Source organism: Herpailurus yagouaroundi, unplaced genomic scaffold, assembly GCF_014898765.1.
Source record: "Herpailurus yagouaroundi ecotype Mexico unplaced genomic scaffold, PumYag 203, whole genome shotgun sequence".
Classification (NCBI taxonomy): domain Eukaryota; kingdom Metazoa; phylum Chordata; class Mammalia; order Carnivora; family Felidae; genus Herpailurus; species Herpailurus yagouaroundi.
Genome location: NW_024412434.1, coordinates 5,917,618 through 5,935,659, shown reverse-complemented (window position 1 = coordinate 5,935,659; position 18,042 = coordinate 5,917,618). Strand labels below are relative to the sequence as shown.

Genomic DNA, 18,042 nt, shown 5'->3' with positions numbered 1-18,042 from the left:
CGGACCTGAGAAGTTACGGTGCCACAAGGACATGGCTGGTGTGGCAGCAGACTTCCCAGAGGTGAGGGTTTCCCACCAAGTCAGACTTCCAACAATCTCATTAGATTGGAATGAATCTATATTTTATGTTGACTTTTTTTATTCCTCTTCACTTAATTCATCCAGGAAAAGATTATTTGAACTAAGTAGCAAGAAATGTTTTTTCTGAAATTAACATATTTGAAAGTGTTAAGCCTCTATATTAAGGGCTGAAAAATGACACTGGAGCCCAAATTCCAAGTCTAGAGAAGCAGGGAAAGTCTCCTACCATTGATGTAACTTAATTTATGCTCTCAGTCTACTCCAACCATTAGACTGAGAGTTTTCTTCCTAAAGCATCTTTGCACACAACCACTTTTTTGTTTGGGCGCAGTGAAAATAACATAGTGTGGGCTTTTTTGTAACTGACTTGGAAACGCACCTTCCAAACAGCTTTGAAAAACATCATCTGCCATTTTGTTCCAGTGGTGGCAATTGGAACAAATTGCCCCAAATGACAGGACACGTGTGATGACAAAAACCACGGTGTGTGAATCCCTCTCTACCTTCTCAAAAGCACAGGGGGTTTGGTCCCCAACCCAGCTGGTGTGGTTCCTTGGAGTCACAGCTACAGTTGGACATGTAAACACAAGATTCTCCAGAGGCGCCCAGACTGGATTGTGAGAACAGAAAGTCAAATTATTCCTGAGGAGCTTGACAAGCACTGGAGACTTCCCTGCACCTTGGGTATTAGGTGAACCAGGCACAAACTCCCAATTTTGGCAGTCTGGAGTGTTCTTGGTCAGCCCCATGATTGCTGATCTTGCTTGGGAACTTACCTTCTGCTTCCTGCTTGGTACCACAAGACATTTGATCTCACCACATACATTTTTCATTTGTGGTGTTTTTTTATTGTGTTTTTTTTTTCTGGAAGATTCCAAGCATCATTTCATGCATCTTACACAGCACTCTTCTGCCTTCCTCCTGGCCCGCTACTTTAATTCCTTTTCCCAGGAATCATAGTTCCCCCCCTCTCTCTCTCTTTCTCTTTTCCAAAAAGATCCTTGACCCTGACAATCTCTTAAACTGATTCCTGTTCTTCCTCATGGGTCATGGCTCCATCTTTGCTCCCCTCCCCACATCCCACCTCGCCCTCGTTCTCACTGGAAAAAAAAAAATTCTCTCTCTTGCTATTTGGGAGCAAAAACAATTAGGGAATTGTCTAGAATGAGAGCTTTTGTTGCTCACAGATTTTTGGGGGGTGAGGCAAGCAGCTAGGCTGTGGGTCACAGAAGTGGAGTGGGATGGACACGTGACTTTGCGATGGCTTAGACTGTTCAGGACTTATTAGCTTTTAGAGTCAATCCAGGCAGGGACAAAAGAACAGAAAATGTGAGCAATCAGCATCAGGGTCCCGTTGCTTTGCCGCTTTTAAATTTCTTTACTTTCTCTAGTAAAGAAATTTTTGCATTGCCTTGTTTGGCGCTGAAACATCGGTCTTGCTCATAGCTCTGCTATGAAGTTCTTAGCTCCAACATCTATCTCTGTTCAAATCTTGGTTCTATATTTTGCTTTACTGTTTATGTTTTTGTATTCAACTTCCTGGTCTAAACTCCGTCAAGTTCACCTTCTGCCTAGTACAGTTGTAATACTTTCTACATTAAGTGCTGGCAGTTCTCAGAATACGAACACCAAATTTATGGATGTCCCTTACATAAAAGAGCCTGCTCCCTCTTCCTTCTGTGTGGCATCATCCGAACTGTTGAAGGGAATTCTCCCTTCTCTGTGAATTTCTGGCAGCAGGATGAGAGTTTCTCACATCTAGCTTTCTGAGTGGGGACTGATTTCCCCCAGGCACCATTGCACATGGTGGTCTACCTCCTAGATCAGCCCACAAAAGCCCCTTTAATCCACCACATAGCGGAGGAAGCCGGAGAAAAGACAACTGCTACAAAACGTTCTTTGCTGATGTGTAACATTTCACTGTCATTAGGGGTTAAATTTTCATAGCCACATGTATTACAATGTTTTTATGGGAAATGTTTGTTCCAGGTTCCCAAAACTGATTTACAAACAAACTCTTGGAAGAAAAATCCGACCTAAATTTAGCGCTCCCTAGATTAGTTTTCAGCACATATTCTTCCTTTTGTTTGCACAAGTCACCTGGGGACAGGTTTACTGAGGCCACGTCTGCAGGCCAACCAAAGCCGTGAGGTTGGCACCTGTCTAGTGTAAGCCACCCAGGTGTACAGGGGCCAAGGGAAAGGAGCCTCTGTAGCCAGAGAAAAGAGTTTTGGTTTCAACTTGGACTGAATTTTCTGGTCTACTATTACATCACTCTGCCTGTGTAGAACAAACATCAGACAGATTTTGTAAGTAAATTCTCCCCTCACACCTTCTCAACTGTTGGATTCGTTGTCAATGAGTCTTCCTTAAAAAAAAAAAAAAAATAGTATAGGGGCGCCTGGGTGGCTCAGTCTGTTGAGTGTCCAACTTCGGCTCAGGTCATGTTCTCACAGTTCGTGAGTTTAAGACCTGCACTGCACTCGCTGCTGTCCGTGTAGAGCCCGCTTGGGACCCTCTGTCCCTCCTCTCTCTCTCTGCCCCTCCCCGGCTCACGCTCTCCCTCTCAAACATGAATAAACATTAAAAACAAAACCCAAATAGTATAAAACCTACACTTCCAAAATGGTACATCAGAGGGTTGTCCTTCACAATATGATGGAATTAACGCACGCTGGACTTACCCAGAACCCTTTGCTCCAGCAATATTCCTACAGCAGCCGTTTGACCGCATGAGAACATGGGTTTGGGGCCTTCCTTCTGGTTTCACCTGAAGGACGGAGCTGTTTCTTGCGTCTAATTAACCATAACTGAAAAGGCTTCCTTGTGAATGCTGTTCTCGGGACACAAGCCTGGCTTCTGGGCCAGGTGCTCTGGGGTCCTTGCACTCATTGCCAAATCACCACAATAGTCAAGGTATGCCTTAAACAGACACTGTAGCTCTTTTGTTCACAAGGCTTGTAAGTGGCATTTTATTTAAGCAATAATGACTGGTAGAGAGGGCATTTCCTGATACTTAATGACCAACTGCAGGAATCGTGGGCCTGAGGCAATGCATATAATATGCTATTAAACTCTAAAATTTAAAAATGTAAAGAAAAAATAATTACCTTCTTATGCATGTTACCATGGATACTGAGTGTTGTTTATAGTTTTAGTCTTTTCCTAGAGGTTAAAGTCCAGTTGAGCAACCAATAAGAGAGGGGAACTTCAGTCTCAATTTTCACTCACTTTATAATGTTTGACATTACCTAGTTAGCACATGTTTCTTTAAGAAGGTGCACTCCACCCCTGAAATAGGATATGTAACATGTGATATGGATTGCCGTAATAAGTATTCATATTTTATTGAACAGTTTGGCAATCAGTATTTGAAATCAGCTAACGTAGATAATCGCGTTCTGTTTCCCTGGAGTGGCAGTAACTTTCAGACCATTCTTCATCCACCCCCAAAGAATGTGCCATTTTTCAGCCTTCAAACTGCAGGCACATATTTTATGCATTAGTGCGAGAAACACTTTTTCAGTTGGATCTATTATTACAGTGCATAACTCAGAGATTAACATTTAATCATGAAGGAGAAAATACTCAGAGAAGCACCTAATACTCCATAATTTACACGGTAACTGTTTGTTCTATGATTTTTTCCACTCTTAGAATACTTTTCTAACTCTTAGGGAAAGACAGGACTCAATTAAATCAATTTCCCGCCTCTGCAGAAATACTGCTGCAAATGAACGCAACTAACTCATCAGTATCTATTCTAGGAATAAAAGAACTCTTAGGAAAATTTAGAGACTTAATTTCATCTACAACTCCAAACCTTCTCCCACAAATAAGTTTTCCACAGTTATTAGATTTATGTGCTTTTAGTTTTCTTTATTCTATCACAATCGAAGGGTAATATAACAAGCCTTTATCACATACTTAATACGGAAATAAGTCATTTATATATTTATCCGTTCATTCATTTACTTACTTATCTATGAGGTATTTTTAGTGTACTGACCTTTATCATGAGCCAGATCATAGAAGCATGTGATTGAAAAAGCTCAGCTCCCCACTCTTTTCTATTTTTTTTAGTTTATTTATTTTGAGAGAGAAGGCACGTGAGAGAGAGTGAGGAAGGTGCAGAGAGAGAGGGAGAGAGAGAGAATCCCAAGCAAGCTCCACGCTGTCAGCACAGAGCCTGATGTGGGGCTCGATCCCACAAACCATGAGATCATGACCTGAGCTGAAACCAACAGTCAGACAATTAGCCGACCGAGCCACACAGGCGCCCCTAAGCTCCCCACGCTCGATAAAATCTATCTGCTAAGGAGTCAGGCACGTAACATAAGTCACGGTGCTTGGCCAAGGGTGCCACACTTAGAGGTTTGACAAGAGGTGTTGGAGCACAAAGAAAGGTGAGGGCAACTGTCACGGATATTTAGGATGGCTTCTCAGATGAGGTGACATTTACTTTAGATGTGAACTGTAAAGCGCTATGCACAATTATAAAGTTATTATTATAATTTTATTTCCTTAACTACTCTCTTATAGGAATACAAAGATGGAAAATTCCTAAAGAATCTATAACTCAGCTGGGAGTCGAATATAAAAATTTGATAGTGGGGAGCCTGTGTGGCTCAGTCAGTTAAGAGTCCGACTTTGGCTCAGGTCATGATCCCACAGCTTGTGAGTTCAAGCCCCGAATCGGGCTCTGTGCTGACAGCTCGGAGCCTGGAGCCTGCTTTGGATTCTGTGTCTCCCTCTCTCTCTCTCTGCCCCTCCCCTGCTCACACTGTCTCTCTCTCTCTCAAAAAATAAATAAACATTAACAATTTTTTAAAAAATTTGATAGTGGTTATAAAGCCCATTTTAACACATTTCTTCTCCAGATTTCTCCCCAAATATCCCTATCTATAAACACTGCTAGATTTACACAGAGAACTATGTTTTGACAGTAGAGGACCAGGAGTTTCTGGGCAACGGAGGTGGGTACCTTCTGCTGTGCTGACTTCCACACGGAAATGCAATGCACCGGGTGCTGCATTTCCTGCTTTGATAAAAGGATGAGGAAAATCCTGACACTGTTCTTTGGGTGATTTTTATCTACAGACATCCAAATCATGCTCAGTGCCAGTGTGGTTTATCTGCATTCTTAGAATCAGACTGTACAAGCTAAAAGCTTAAGCTGTGAGTAAGAGGGAAATAAAGGAATCAGAAGAGAATTCATTAGGGAAGGCTGCCCTAGACCCCTTGGGTTTGAGCAGGACCTTTCAGGATGTAATGAACATACATTCACAGAGAAAGGCTAGCATGGACGAAAGGGGCCAGACAGCATGCAGCCAGTCCTTGGGGGTTACAGAAAGCAGATTAGTTCCCTGGAACAGAAGGGCTGGCAGCCTGGGGAGTAAAGAGAACTTAGATTAAAAAGATAAGGGCAGGAAGGGGAGCAGATGGTAAATGGTCCCGTCGTTAGCTTAAGGAGTATAGGTGGATGGTAAATTCCTACTGTCCTCAGGACTCTGCACAGACCTCATCTCTGGATTGCTTTCTCTGATCTCCACCCCTCACCTCACAACACGTACAATGTTGCACTGAAATGTTGTTTAAACATCAGTCTTCGCTTTCTCCACATCCCCAGCTCTTGCCTGTGAGGCAAGAGGCACTCGTTCTGTCTACTGTCTGCTCAGAGCCTACCACGGTGCCTGTCGGTGAGTGCTGGCCACGCCTGAGGCAGGATTCGCTTAGCCAGCAAAGACTGAGGGTAGGCCCTGAACCCACACTGTTCTAGCAGTCAAGGAAACGGTGGTGATAAAGAAAGACCGTGTCCCTGATCATGTGGCGCTTACACACAGTAGGCATCATTCTACACACACATTCTACACACAGTAAGATCCATTCTAGATTCTTACTGCCGAGCATACCTGAAGAAACTGAGGAAGATTCTTTTGGATCGAGTATGGGGAGGAGCCTGGAGTTCCAGTCAGAAACTTCATCAGGGGGACGCCACCTTATTGCACGTGTGAACGTATGAGGAGCTAGATCTGGAATGATGAGAGGGAGAAGCCCTGGGGAAAGATGGCCCTTCAGATGGCCAACTAGGGCCGAACACGTTGCCAATACTAGAAAATTTACCATTATTTTCAACAGCAGCTTTTTCAGTGGAAAAGTCAGGGGAAAGTGCAAATGTGTTCGAAAGGAAGAGGAAAAGTACTGCTCCAAGTGTTTTGAGATCAAAATGCACATTGATGAGGCAAACAGGAGGGCTAGGCTCAGTATTCTCATAATCCAGCTCCCCTGGTGCTGGCTAAATCAATCGGGAAGTCCACAGGAGGGAGACGACCTAACCTAATTGAGAAAGCACACAGACCCAAAAGATGTGAGCTCTGAATCACTCACCCCAACTGTCCTGCTCCCCTTGTCCCCTCACTGCTCCCACCCTCAGCAGTCCCCTGGACCCCGTGGGCCCTAGCTTCAAAGCTGGGAAGCATGAGGAGACTTGTGCTTACACTCCTTTTAACCAGGGACTTTTAGAGCTGATGGGATCATCCAGACCATGAAGGGAAGAGCTGGGGATGGCAGGAAGGAGGGCAGGAAAGGGGGATACAGGACCCACCGCATGCGATGACCTCACATGATGAATTAGCCTGCATGAGAAGCATGACAACCAATAGGAAAGCTAGTTCACTCGCCTCCTAAGAATCATACAAAAAGGGGAAAACATTGTCAGCTCTTTACTTAAGTCAAAAGAAGAGGCACATGTGTCCAACTTCCACTGCGTTGTTTATTGGAAAAATCTGCTTGTGAACATGGCCATTCAGGCTCATTATTACATGAGGAGTGTCAGCAAATGATCGTGTGTGTATTTTCTTTTCTTTTCTTTTTTCTCAAAGTTTTTTTTTTTTTTAGTTTATTTATTTTGAGAGAGAGAGTGTGCATGCACGTGAGCAGGGGAGGGGCAGAGAGAGAGAGGGAGAGAGAATCCTAAGCAGGCTCCACGCTGTCAGTGCAGAACCCGATGTGGGGGCTTGAACTCAAGAATTGTGAGATCACGACCTGAGCCGAAATCAAGAGTCAGATGCTTAACTGACTGAGCCGCCCGGGGGCCCCACGTGCATTTTCTTTATACCTGTCCCCTTCCTGACACTCAATACATAGACTGTACAGAAGTTTCCGGGGAAGAGGGTATGTGGGCTTATCCTACTTGGCACAGTTAGAGTTCTAAGTTGGGTAAACTTGTTGAAGAGGCTTTCTGAACTACTTCCTCAGGTCAATAACTCTTGGTCATGAAAACACTCAGAGGAAGCACCTTGCTCTTTTCCCCGAGTTTAGCAAGATGTGACAAGACCTGCACTTAAAGTGGCAAAGAAGATAATAAACTCACTTCGATCACTTGTCCAGGCGTTAAATGAACACGGGAGCAAACAGGCAGGAGCTGGAGACACACTGCAAAACCTCCGCAGGGTGTAGAGAGCTGCTACTGGGTGAATCTAAACTCCTAATTCAGGAAAAGACTCACAGAGTTTCGTAAAAATGAATCACGTTTTGGGGCGCCTGGGTGGCGCAGTCGGTTAAGCGTCCGACTTCAGCCAGGTCACGATCTCGCGGTCCGGGAGTTCGAGCCCCGCGTCGGGCTCTGGGCTGATGGCTCAGAGCCTGGAGCCTGTTTCCGATTCTGTGTCTCCCTCTCTCTCTGCCCCTCCCCCGTTCATGCTCTGTCTCTCTCTGTCCCAAAAATAAATAAACGTTGAAAAAAAAAAAATGAATCATGTTTTTAAGTTTCTACAGTTGCCCCTGGAATGCGTACCTCAGCAGATATCTGAATTATTAAACGTTTGCTTTATCAGTGTGGTTTAGTTGCAAGAGCTGATTAGGCTGAAAAACAAACCATGCGTGCAAAGGAGGCACAGAACCTTAGGAGTCTAGAAATGAATCTATGAATCCACAAGTTCTCCTGAAATTTCTGTCCATGTATCAAAACTCTGAGGAATGTCTGCAACTACTTACTTTGTGGAAATGCATTCTCTCTTACAAAATGGCTAAAATCCCAACAGAGGACTGAAATCAGAGTTGGAAATCTGGCCTCTGAAGTGAGATATGCCCAGATTGAGTGTACTTAGGAATTCTCACAAAAAGAGTTCAGTTTGCTACATATATGTGTATTTGATTCAAATCAATTGGCAACCAGCAAAAGAGACTCATAATTGTAGTCTGGCATTAATAAAATCAACTAGTTCGTATAACCAAAGTGTTTTCTCACCAGCCTTTGAATACAAATTATTTCATCTGGTAATAACCCAAGTTTTAATGGCTGTTATAGGTCGTGTTCCCAGGAAGCAGTTTATTGAGTGCTCTTGGGATCACCTGGGAAGCGGGAGGGGCAAAGTCAGATTAACAGAGGGAGAAGTTGAGACGTAACGCAGTCTTGGTGAAAGCATCAGCCAACCCACGTGAGGTAGCCTTTGAGAGCTGACCCAAGTTAGGGCAAGAGGTCATTCAGTGAAGGTTGTCCCTGGAAGACAGTGTGACCTTCAGATGACCAGGAAGTCTTCTTTACATGAGGCAAAACCCACAGGCTAACAGGTAAGGACCGCCTTCTCAAAGAACTCCCGCAGCTGGAGAATAAGACCTTCATTCCTGAATAGGAATCTGTACAGTGCATCAAAGCATCACTACAGTCCACCTTTTACAACACTTGGATCTTCTTCTTCATATAGGTTCCAAGAAAAGCTCCTCTAAGATACCAGTGGGCTTCTGTTCCTAAGGGGACCTTAATGGAGGAAGGTTAGTGGAATAAATTATAGATTTGGTACTATAGCTGATTTCAGGGTGCCTACTAACACTCATCTTCTCCTACCTGTTATCCACTAAAGATGTTCCTCACTGTCAAACAGGCATGTCTGCTGATCTTGGGGCCTTTCCTAGTGTTGAGACCAATCCCTCATTCCTGAAGGGTCTGAGCTCCTAACCATTATGCCTATCTCAAGCTGTGGTAGATTTTCTTCCAAAGTTGGAGTAGGGAAACCATGAGGTACCTAAGCGGATCACCTAGGTTCTACATTATTCTTCCCTTCCCTGCACATAACAATATCTCCCTATCTCTTCCTTGTGATCAGGTTCAATGATCCCTTCCAAGACAGTGAGTTCTCATATTTCCTGTTGGTTCCTTGGTGCAAGGAGCTAGAATTGCCCATGGATCAGCCATACTTAAAGTTCAAAGAGGCAACCACTGTGTCTCCTGTCAGAAGTATCCCCCCTTTAGGAACCAGGATCTCAAAATTCACAGGGCTCCATTTTGTGAGGATAAAAAGGCAAAATTCTTCAAGTAGGACACTGGGAGTGATGGTCAGAAGGACTGCTTCCACTTCGAATCCTTGGTTCCTGGACTCATGCATTCTACCCATTGCGAACACAGTGCCATTTAAAGGTCTTTGATTTAAGGTCTACTCTGACTCCTGAAGAATGGTACTCCATCCTAAGAAGTATCACCTTTGAGCTGGCACATCAGTTAAGCTTTCAACAGGTCTGTCTATGCTATGCTCTCACTGGCTGGCAGCTTCTAGATGTATAGCATGAGATAGAACCAGTGGAGTCATGCTAAAAAATGTGTTCTTTGGTCTGATGTGATATCATATCGGATTCCATGACAGTAGATTTAACACTGTTTAAGCCTTGGATAGTGGTACTAGCTGAGGCCCTGAGAGCAGGAAGATATAAACCCATATCCAGTATATGTGTCCATTCATGTTCAAAGGAATTGCCATTTCTTCCAGGTTGGGAGATGTCCCATGTAGGCAGTCTGCCAGAGTGTCAGTTTGGTCCCCTTAAGGGACGGGGCTATATTGGGAGCTCAGCATCACTCTCTGCTACTGGAATGTTAGCCATTTGGCAGCAGCATTAGCTGGAAAAACTTTGGTAATTGGGAGTCCAGGCTAGTGGGCCCAGGCATAGGCTCTACCCCTGCCACCATGGCTCTTCTGTTCATGTGTCTATGGTGCCAATACTAGAAGTGGCTGATGACAGAGGCTGGGTGCCATTAACTGGTCAGTCATTTCATCTTCTTGTAGGCTTAGTGCCTCCCTCTTGGAGTTCCAACATGCAGTACAAAGATTCTCCCACAGTATGCCCTCTCAGGTCCATCCACATGTCTGCTCCAGACGTCCTGGTTGCCAGTCTGCCCATTTTCTCCTTCTAGGCCCTTGTCCATCTGGTCAAGCCATTTGCTATAGCCCATGAGTCTAACCTCAGGCCACTTCTCTTTCGACACAAAGCAAATGACCAGGGACACCACCTGAAGCTCTCCATCACCACTGTTGTTCAAGACTACCCTTGACTGGGGCTAGAGTGCAGTCACTGTCTTCACCTTGCACCCACAGACAGAGCTGGTCCACCCATGCAGCAAGCTTAAGCTCCTTCCTCTTCAGTCTACTGATCATAAAGGACCCTCCATATGGCCATAGGTGTGAACTGATGGGAAGGCGCTGGTCCAGTAACAGTGGGTGACATGAAACCCTCATGTCAGCTGGGCTGTGTGCCCTGGTCCTGCTTGTGCTTAATTCCAGAGGTACCAGTCCGGCCTTACACTGGATCGTTCCTTGGCCTACCCCATGACATGATGTGGTCGTTCTGACAGAGCCCAGTTGTGATGGGCTCGTTTGGCCATATGGTCAGGGGGTGTCCCATGGCTAGGAGCTCTGTCTCTACTGGGTCCCCACAGCATGTAAGAACTATTGTGAGAAAGTATAGAATTCCCTACTGCCAACGGTACAGCCATCCTCCAGAAGCCTGGAGGTCTGCATTGTGATTTTCCCATTGGGGCTTGCCAATAACTTCACATGGCATTTCTTCCCAGCACTGATGCCTCTAACACCAGAAGCCGGAGTGGGAGGACTGCTTGCACCACAACCCAGACCCAATGCAGAACTCTTTCCTTTTCTGGTCCTTCCTCAAAGCTGTTGACCTCTGGATGGTATTCTGGTTGGAGCAGTTTTCCCAAGGGTGGAAAATGCTGCTTCCAGAACTCGAATGCACACTTCAGGTTTTACACTTCCATCTTATGGTGGAGAAGCAAGATGGAAAACCTGGTGTCTTACTTCGGATGTGATGTCCTGGCATGCCCCTGACCGCTGCACCCATAAAAGCTGTACCACTATGGCAGGTGCCCAGCAGGATGCAGACATGAATCCAGAGGCTTATTATTAGTGATGAAACAAATTCAATAAATGGTCTCCAAATGGAGACAATAAAGTTTTTCCACTGCTACTTTCAAAAAGCTTTGTCACATGGTAAGGGTATTATATGTGCCTCTGGGCCATTTGAGCCCTGTGATTTTTTTTTTTTAAGTCCTACTCACGCTAATCTTTGCTTATTTTTACTCCTCAAATCCATAAATAGAGCAAGATAAAATGAACAAATAAAAAACTTAGGATGAAGTTAAAAATACAGATTGGAAAAATTAAACAGAGCCAGGTTAAAGTTAGCCGACGAGGGGTGCCTGGGTGGCGCAGTCGGTTAAGCGTCCGACTTCAGCCAGGTCACGATCTCGCGGTCCGTGAGTTCGAGCCCCGCGTCGGGCTCTGGGCTGATGGCTCAGAGCCTGGAGCCTGTTTCTGATTCTGTGTCTCCCTCTCTCTCTGCCCCTCCCCCGTTCATGCTCTGTCTCTCTCTGTCCCAAAAATAAATAAATGTTGAAAAAAAAAAATTAAAAAATAAATAAATAAATAAAGTTAGCCGACGAAAGCACGGGGCCAAAGCTGCCGACCAGCTACCAGATGCAGACGGCAAACTTCACCCTGGGTCCTGCTGTGCTGAAGTAAAGGCAGCCAGGATTCCTCACTCTCACTAAGTCCCACCGTATCCAAAGGAAGGAGAGAGGTAACCCCTTTAACCATCTCACAAAATAACTGGACGAGATGCTCACAGTGAGAAGAGGGATGGGGTGGGATGAGAGGGCGTGAAGACCAGTGTAAACACTATCACTTCCTTTGGTAAACAAACAAACAAACAAACAAACAAACAAAAAACCCAAAAGACATAATGTCAGAATGACTTAGCCTGGGTCTCAGACGGCAGATCCTGAGACAATGGCTTAAGTGAAAATACTTGATTGTGGAGTGTGATCCAGAGAGTTGGAGTAAGGGACATGAAGAATGAAGCAGAAACGGATGGAAAACCAATGCAAAGACGAGTCACAGCTCCTGGCAAACGGTTGCTGGCTCTGTGTGTCCTGCCTGAGTTGCAGGAAAGACATCTCGGGACGGTCCATCTTGGGGGAAGAAAGGAAAGCATTTATCCATTAGGGCTTCTGCTTCGTAGGTTTGCCCTGAAAACTTATGCCACTGTGTTTCGGGCTTAAGTCAGCACATACGCCCCGAGTGGCTCAGAGCACCTCCGGGGCCAGTGGCAAATGTCCAGCAGAGGTGTGAGGCTGGGCAAGAGGCAAGGCCCTGTCAGGCTGCACCTACAGGAAGCTGCTCAGAGCCTGAATCAACAGCTGGAATAAAGGGCAGGGGGTGCCCAAAGGTGAGAAGTGGTACCCAAGAGGTGCACAGGGCACACTTCACGTCTAAAACTAGATGTTGCTTTTAAAGCTTCTTTTTAGAGAGAATCTTTTGATGTTCAGCACATTTCTGATCCCTCAGCAGTGACCCCCTGTAAGATTTAAGTGATATCAGCATATTTGGTCCAAGTACCATTCTGGGCATGGAGATTCGATCCACGAATAGAGGCAACCTTTAAGAAGTATGTCCTGGGATGCCTGGGATGGCTCAGTTGGCCGACTCTTGATTTGCGCTCAGGTCATAATCCTGACGTTCGTGAGACTGAGTCCTGAATCAGGCTCTGGGCCGAAAGTGCGGAGCCTGCTTGGGATTCTCTCTTTCCCTCTCTCTCTGCCCCTCCTCTGCTCACGCTTTTGCTCTCAAAATAAATAAATACGCATTTTAAGAAGTATGTCCTTTGTTACCTGCTTCAAAGTATAAAGCTTTCATGAATGCGTCAAAGATTATATCTGAAAACAGATTCACTCCAAACATCTAGTCTAGCAAACTCTACCCAAGTCAATGTTCTACACAGAAAATAAAGACTTGGAGTAAAACTGTCGATATTATACATACAGGTAAGAAATCATTTCTACGTTCGCTTTCAGAGTACCTTTGAATTTCCAGAAGCAGCTTTCTTTTATGCCGGGAAAGCATGAAAGTGCAATGTTTAACATTAAGCGCAATGTTAAAACAATGTGAATTTTCACACTGTGGTCTAACACACAGGCCCTGAAACTTTTTCCTCTCTGAGACGCCAATATCGATTTTTTCCGTGGTCAAAGTAAGCTCCAGCAAACAAGACAGGAATGCATTCACTCTTTCATTGTAAGCAGATTTCTATTCAAAATAATTTGGACTTCTGGATCACAATCCTGTTGCTGAGGAACTTAACACTTGGCTATGAAGTCAGTCCTGGAAAATCGAAAGTAGGCAAAACTTTTGAATTTTGATGTACAGCTGCTACACTCCTCTCTGAGAATACAATATAATGAAATCACAACTTAAGTTTACTTAGAGGGAGAGCTCAGCAAATGCCGTTAAAGACCTGTAATCCTTCTGGCTGGAAAAGTAACGAACACCCAGAATGCCTCACTTGAGCTAAGAAGGCAGCGAGCAGAGAAAAATTCCTCCCTTAGGCCATAGTCCTCTGTGATCCTGCTCCACTAACAGGAGACTTAATTAGTTAAATTAACCTAGTAAAGGTTAGATATTTAATTTTTAATGTATTAATTATCAGCAGTTAAATAAAATTTATATCCATCATGAAAAGTCTAAACGCGTATGAGAGCTTTTAAAACCTTAACAACATTGTAAATTAGGTACCACTATTTCTGGTCACAAACGGAAGTGTCTGAGGTACAGAGAGGCAAGAGACTGCCTCAAAATCACACAGCTACGATGTCATAGGGCTGCACTGTAGCTCAGACAGTCCTATGTCACCAATGCCTCTCCATCTCCGCCCTTGTTCTCTCGATAAGGTCAAAACACAAGGAACAAGTTTGTCCAAGGTGTAACAAAGGAACCAGGCGGAAGGAGACAGCCTTCATGCTGGCAAATCAATCTTGGTTAGCTCTCCCCACAGCAGCTCCTTCTACCTTCCAGGGCCTGGGAGAAGTCGGGGAAAATGGTGCAGCAAAGTTACCACTACCCTTCATCCACATCAGCCAGCTTCTAAACGTTACTAGACGCTCCTTGAAAACCAGCAGTCTGGGTCAGGACGCTGTGCAGGAGCTCCTTAAAGGCTCTATGCAACCCTGTCTTCCCCAGACTTGCTTCATGATGGTATCTCTCTTGGGGCGGGGGGGCGGGGGGCGGGCAGCAACCTCACACTGATTCTGTAGAAGAGAGTTTTGAAATCACTGCACTGCGGGGATACCACAAAATAATAAATTCTAAAAGGTCATTCTGTTTCCATGTTGTACCCGTGGGACTCAGAGTGGAGGAGGGCCCACAGTTTGCCCTCACCTCCAAAACAGAAAATGCATGAATGCTTTGTCCTTAACTTAAAAAAGCCTGATTACTCATGGGTTCACCAAATACTTAGGGAACGTGGTGGGGGCAGGCACTGTGTTGGATATGTATGTAGACTGTACCCATGAACAGGCCAGTTTCAGCCTCAAGAAGCTCACAGTTGGAAAGAGAGGATAAACTTTGTCCAGCTGTGCATGTCTTGAGAAGTGCGACATGCCACAGGATCGCTTAATAGGACAACCTTATGTTGGTTGTACAGGCACCAAGGAAGTGACATTTCACCTGAGGCCTGAAGAATGGGCAGGAGGTAAACAGGGTTAGGGGGAAATCCACGCAGAGGGACTTGTGTGGATAAAGGGCCCTTCTCCTAGGAAGCTTCTGCTCACCCTTCCAGACTCAACTTAGACCTCCTTCTCTCTCTGGAGGTTCGATCGAGGAATCCAACTATTGCACTTAACACCCAGAGTCCTGGTTAGCTGTTTCCTTGCACCCGGCCCGCCTCACAGAGCGGCCACATCTGAGGACCCCCGGGTCTTGTTTCTTCATATCCCCAGCCGGTTGCCTGCTATCCCGCAATACAGAGCACAGTAAGACGCTTGTCAAAGAATGAAAGGGAAGAAAAGAGGAAAGTAATTCACTAATAATAACCTAGCTGTATGCACAGGTTCATTCTCCACCAAGTCTCGTTTTTTGTCATACACAAAGAGAAACCGTTATACTCAGGGCTCACAGGTCCACCTCCACTTCACACGTTAATTTAGTCTCCAAACATTTGTGTTAGGACCTGCAGCCACAGTAACGCAGAAGATGCAGTGTCTGTGTTCCAGGAGCTTATGATTTAGTGGTGGAAACTCAGAAATGCAGGGCTTGCTTTCTTTCACCCACTGTGAAGCACAAAAGGCAGGACGAGTTCCGATGTCAACTGTCCACGCAGGATCTGGGCCTTGCCCACTGAAGGCTGCCTTTAAAGCTGCCAGCCCAGAGTCCTGCCCACGGAAGGGCTGAGCTGGATTTCTCACTCTAGTTGCAGTAAACTTTCCTGCCCCTTCACGTGTTCCTCCCAGCAAGGCTGAGACGACCCAAACTCCGGCTGCCCGAGGAGAGGGACCCCGGGGCCGCCCGACCCTTCGTAACCGAGCGGGATCGCCGCCCTCCAGGCCGCCCACCTCCAATGCTCCGGGCGGCGCAGCCCGCGCCTCCGCAGACCCGGGACGAAAGCGGGCGTCGGGCGCTCAGGGGGAGCAGCGCGCGCCTATCCGCCGGCCCGCCCCCACCCCCGCACGACGTCACCCGGATCACGTGAGTGACCGCCCCCCGCCCCCCGCCCCCGCCGGCTCAGCTGCTCTGCCCGGGAGCGGGGGGGAGTCGGGGACGGGCGGCGCGTCTGCTCTGCCCCTCCCCGACCCCTCCCCCGGAGCCGAGGCGAGGCGTTAAGCAGGGGGCTCCGGTGAAATTGGAACCAGTGTTCTAAATTAAGGGGAGCAGATGTCCCTGTTTTGCTCGGGAGGCCTGGGTGGCCTGCTGTTCAGACAGAAATCGTTGAGGCACTGACCTTCCGGGGCCGCTGTCAATCTCCGCGTGCAGATGGCCAGCCCGAAGCCCTGCCCGCTCCTCTGCATTGGAAATGCGGCAGCAGGGGGATCCGGGCAGCTTGAGAGAAAAGTCTGCGTGGGGGGGGGGGGCGGGGGAGGAAGCCCGGGGGAGACAGAGGGCAGGAGAAAAAGGCCTGCTCCGCGCACAATGGAGCCCCCGTGGCGGCCCCTCGGAGGACAATGCGGTCCCCCGGGACCCGCGGTTGGCTGCGCCAGGCCGGCGGGCCCGCGCTCCAGCTGCCTCTTCAGAACAAGGCCGTGCAAATGTGCCCACTTGATTCTAAATCCTCTTAGGCGCTATCCATGTGAACGAGGGAAGGGGTGGCCTTAACAATCCTTTACAATCGGAGGCCTGGGAACCCCGGTGCTCGGCAAAATGTCTGCACCACGCATGCAAATGGAGTCCATCGCTTGGAGAGATCGGCAGAAAATCTCTCTGCCCGGTAGTCGGTGAACAAAACCAACCGCCTGCAGTAAACACTCATACATCTGCCCCTTCGATGTCACGCAGGGTCCTGAAAATTTTTCAGGGTGTTTCCCCCAGAAGAGACTTAAATGTTCAGAAAAGCCAGCTAAGCTGCGCAAAGTCATTAGTCACCCAGGTATTTACACTGTTTTTCCTATTTCCTTTCTCTCTTGGCCTCTGTGGTCAGTAGTATAAAATTCCTAGGAACTCCCACCTAAACACCAGCTTCCTGTTTATGCTCTCAGTGGCTTTAATGTTTAGCTGTTAAAAGCAGTTGACCAAAGCTCTATGCAAAGATCAGCAAAGGTTTGCAGGTGAATGGGGGGGGGCGGGGGGAAGAAACCCCAAAGGAGTAGGTCAAAGGTCCAGGTTCATTTTAAATCACTCGTGTCAAAATCACAGGAGAAAAAAAGATAAAATTAAAGTGTAACTTAATGCCTACGATCTTGGTTCATTTCATTTGGCCCCTGTGTCTACAGCATGAACCTATAAAATATGATACGCTAGTCTAAAGGATGAACATTTTCATTTCTAGCCCTCAAAAAAGCCTTTTTTTCAATGTGGCATGAAATTCTTTTGTTTCAGAAGGTTACAGTTCACACATAGGCACAATCTGTGTGCGCCTGTATGTGCCTTACACGTCGCCATGGCTGTTCTTGATGTTGCTGTGCAAAATGCTGCACTTAGGTAACTATTTGAATTACAGCCTCCCTGACCTGGGAAAGAACCCTAGAGGGCACCTCACCTAGCTCTTGCCTGTTACAGAATTCCGTGCACAATTCCCAGGGAGTGATTAGCTATTTTGTGATAGAATCTCTGTAGAACTCCCTTCCTTAGAAGATAGCATCTCTCGGGGGCGCCTGGGTGGCTCAGTCGGTTGGGCGTCTTAGGCTCAGGTCATGATCTCACTGTTCGTGAGTTTGAGCCCGGCATCAGGCTCCGTGCGGACAACTCGGAGCCTGGAGCCTGCTTCGGATTCTGTGTCTCCCTCTCTGTCTGCTCCCCCCTGCTTGCGCTCTGTCTCTCTTGTCTCTCAAAAATAAATAAAGATTAAAAACATTAAAAAAAAAAAAAAAGAATATAGCATCTTTCCTTGACAACTTTTTTTTTTAATAAACTTTTCCCATATATAAAACGGGAGTCTGTCTTCGTGGAGACTAACAGAGTCATGCAGAATAAATCTAGTCTCTCTTCCGCATGATGCTACCCTTCAAATATTTGGAGGCAAGGCTCATGTCCCCTCAATCTTCTCCCAGAGAAAACATCTCCAGATCCTTTCGTAGTTTCCCCTGTGGGTCTGAGTCTCCTGCACTGTCTGTTTCAAGTTATCTAGTGATGCTCCGGTTAATCTAAGTCCCTTTGAAGCTGAAGATAGGGCTTCAATTCATGCTGCAAGTCGGCG

The 18,042-nt window shown here is 46.3% G+C and overlaps 1 long non-coding RNA gene across 2 annotated transcripts in view; it reads right to left on the bottom strand.

Moving 5' to 3' along the window:
• LOC121014651 (uncharacterized) overlaps positions 1–16,353 on the bottom strand; it is a 31,798-nt gene extending 15,445 nt beyond the window's left edge. For both annotated transcript variants that reach the window (XR_005783331.1, XR_005783332.1), the window contains exon 1: positions 16,135–16,353. This is a non-coding gene — a long non-coding RNA (uncharacterized LOC121014651). The remainder of the gene's footprint in view (positions 1–16,134) is intronic.
• Between the last annotated feature and the right edge of the window lie 1,689 nt (positions 16,354–18,042).